Source organism: Saccostrea cucullata, unplaced genomic scaffold (assembly GCF_032062105.1).
Source record: "Saccostrea cucullata isolate Sc308-1 unplaced genomic scaffold, CSIRO_AGI_Scuc_v1 ctg4082, whole genome shotgun sequence".
Taxonomy (NCBI): Eukaryota; Metazoa; Mollusca; class Bivalvia; order Ostreida; family Ostreidae; genus Saccostrea; species Saccostrea cuccullata.
Window position 1 is genome coordinate 5607 of NW_026931931.1, and position 3833 is coordinate 9439.

Sequence of the window (3833 nt, forward strand, 5' to 3'; positions counted from 1 at the left end):
ATGGAAACTGCTTATAGGGTTTCATCCAATATATGGCCTCCACACTCTGATATAGTATTCAAACTCGCGACGTAAGGACCAATTACTTCTTCCGCGGCTACATTTCCAATCTCATCTGTGGAGTCGTGAATTTTGAATTAATTCATGTATTGAATCGTCATAGCTGCTGTTGTCCTTTCTCTTAATTTTCAAAAGAGGAATATTCATGAGAGAATACTAATATTTGTCCATAATCTGAAATTGTAAACTGCTGTTTATGCTATAAATGTTGACCATAATCTGAAATTGTAAACTGCTTTTTATGCTATAAATGTTGACCATAATCTGAAATTGTAAACTGCTGTTTATGTTATAAATGCAAATTGCAGATTGCTACAATAATAACGGAGTGTTTGGTGGTATATCATTTCTAATGTTTAAAAGTTATGAAGATCATCATTAAAAAGTCTGAATCTTTGCTTTTAAGGGTTTTACCCATAGAAGGTAATGATCTTGCCCTTTTATTAATTGTGAAAATATTAATAATCACCGAATCTTTTGCAGCTCTAATTTTCTTCGAAAACCAGTATTAAACACAGGTAAGTGTTAAGTATATTTGTTAAAAATGTTAATAACCTTTTTAGTTAAAGCATCTTAATCATCATTGCTAATTTAAGTCCTCTTCTGACTTGTCAGAAGTTGCAATTTAAGAATACAGACGTCAAGGATATTTCAGTTTAGTCAAATTATGTTTATTTATGCTCACAATTTTTAAATGTCATGAAGTAAAAGATGAAAATACTTCAAAGAATATTTTTTATGATTCTTAAATTATTCTACTACGAAGTGTGTTTTTGATACCAAATGTCACTGAAGTATGTTCAATTCATGCGTCTCTTATTGCATAAATCTTTCTGCAAAAAATGAAGAAAAGGGACAAAATCTTGGGGGAAACGTGGCTATTACAGGTTGGACTGTTATTAAAAAAATAGCTTAAGATTTAATTTCTAAAAATAATTTCAAAATCATATAGTTAATCTGAAATAATCTGCAGTTGGATATATATATATGTGCACTTTTTAGGCATTGTCATCTGTTTAAATGTACGGTCCATAAAAATATTGACTCGGCTTCAATTTCAGGAGAAATTTTAAAAAATTCTATACATAGAATTATGTCTTTCACATATTTTGTTATCATGAAGTATCAATCATTTTAAGGTAAAATCAAGTGTTTGTTTTTTGTATGTTCATATTTTTTCTGATTACCCCCGGAAGTACATGATACAGCAGGGGTCAAAATTAAAGTTCTCTATATCAGATATGGTAATACACATAAACAGATCTGAAAGCAAACATTTTGTTTCAAGTTAATGTTACTGAAACACAAAAACATTATAAAATAAATTTTTTGTAAAAATCTATTGATTCACGTGAATGAACTCAAAGAAATATACTGCTTGTTAGAAGTATTGCTTTATCAGCAAATACGACAGCTTCAAATGATAAACATATGATGTATTAAAATAATTAATTAAAGTCGCGTGATTGTTTGGACGAATTCTTCTGAAATTCTGATGGTTGTTATTCTGCCCAACACTTTTTGTCAACAGCATCAGTTTTACTTCCATAACATTAATACATTAGCCAATGAAGCAGCTAGCTCCTTTTAATGATTAAAACAAATTGTTTGTAAACTACTTTACTTTAAACTCTTTCAGTTATTAAAATCAGGGAAGTCAAAGAGTGCATAAACCAAATAAAATGTTAAGAAATGAAATACTGAGATAACAAACAATATTCAAGCTCAAAGTAGATTTAAACAATACAAATAATACAAAGCAAAGCAAAACGGACTTCTTAAAAGATCAGGTGGCGTGGAGGAGTGAGCATCCCCCGCATACCGGTCACACCGATCATGTGCTCCTTGTCATGTGGGAGCAAATGGAAAATGGTAACCCTTTCCAGATATAACATTGAATATCAGAACTGTTATATTAATATTTTATACCGGGTATATAATTTCTATATAAAAAACAGTAAAAATAATACAAATGAATATCATAGTTTAACAATGCATTTCTTTCCTTTTATTAATGGCATAAATATTTCTGTATTCGTCAATAATACTGTAGACGTACTTTTTTCCACGGGGTCATAATTCCGCGGAATCTCAATTTCCGTTTAATCCGCGTGTAGAAAATTACTCGGATTTCCCAAACTGTCACTATATGCCTTGCATAAGAATTAAGTACGCTTGGACAAATTTCCGCGGAAAATTTGTGACCGCGTTCATAGCGTAAATTAATACCACGCGGAAAAAAGTACTTCTACAGTATTCTATCTATGAAAGTAAAAAAGTCATTTATCTAATAAAATAAAATGCGTCGGCCGGGAATTGAACCCGGATCGACTGCTTGGAAGGCAACCATGCTGACCATTACACCACCGACGCTCTGAATAATATACAATTATGGACTGTTTAGAAGGGAGACATCACCAATTATCAGGTCTGAGTAGGGTTGTCACCCGAGGGCGCTTGCGCCCGAGGGTGACAACCCTACTCAGACCTGATAATTGGTGATGTCTCCCTTCTAAACAGTCCATAATAGTTTTATTATCCTGAAGAATATACACTTATCAATCAGATAGAGTAGAAAATAGTAATCAAACCTCTTGTTTTCTTCTACTCTGCTCCGATTCCATACAGTTTTCAAAATATGTCAACAGGCAACTTTGACGTCATCGTTAGAATTTATTGTTTACCGATCCCGTATGTTTAGCCATTGTACTTATAAAGAGGAGTTATCTCGCCTAAACCACTGTAATTTTATTCAAAGGGCGACAACACAGTTGTAACTCTGCCTGCTCGCTTACGCTATTTCAATGTCATCTGAAGGGAGATAACAGTTGTCACCCTGCGCGTGAGGAAGACATCACGAGTTGTCTCCCTGCACGTGACCTGCTCTAAACCAATCAGATTGACTGTATAATTCTGAAGGATAATAATACACCTTGTCATTGTGTGAAAACAGGTGACTATTTTCACTAAACCTGATCTTTTACATTTCATTTTGACTTTTAGAGAAATTTAACTTTACTTCTAGCAAACTTGATTTAAGATTGCCGGGATTGTTTCGTATCATTGAATATATTACTCCATTCTCAAAGAATATTCATAAGCCCCGCGTTCGATCTCAAAACGAGGCTAAGGTCGGTTGAGCTCGAAGCTCTAAAAAAATGGCGACGCCCAGTATCGGGAAGAACGACAGGCATTGTTGCGTCCCTCTGTGTAACGGCAACGGTCGCTTACACCCAGAATTGTCTTTTCACAAATTCCCAAGCAATGAAATTGTCAGGAAATTATGGATTCAATCCATAAGGAGGGACCCTGGACCCCTTTTTAACGTAAGAATGAATGATATGAGAATGTTGTTTACATAAGCATACAAATACATAATCACGTGTGGCGTTATGTTGGAAGGTCTAATCCGCCTAGAATATTGATAATCGTAGTATAAGACATACCTATATCAACATAAGATTTATATATAGTGTGTCAATATTACTGTTTATAAATATAAGATTGGGAAATATAGGAAATTTTTGTATACATGTAACATGTGTAGGTCTGTAAATTTCGATTATGGGGACCCTACATATTTTTACAGCTGTTTACTAAGTGTGGTAAAAATAAAGAAGGTATACACATTAAACGTGATATACATGTACAAGAGACGCAAAAGGTCTGTATTTCTACGATTACACTTCAGTGCTGAGTGACAATCACAAGACTTCAGTTTATGAGTCACCTTAGGAATTCAAAGAAATTGCACGTTTTTCACATTAGGTCAA

At 33.6% G+C, this 3833-nt stretch overlaps 1 non-coding gene across 1 annotated transcript; it reads right to left on the bottom strand.

The window, feature by feature from the left end:
• Positions 1–2361: 2361 nt before the first annotated feature.
• On the bottom strand, positions 2362–2433 carry Trnag-ucc (transfer RNA glycine (anticodon UCC)). The gene has a single exon. It is a non-coding gene; the product is annotated as a tRNA-Gly (tRNA).
• Positions 2434–3833: the final 1400 nt, after the last annotated feature.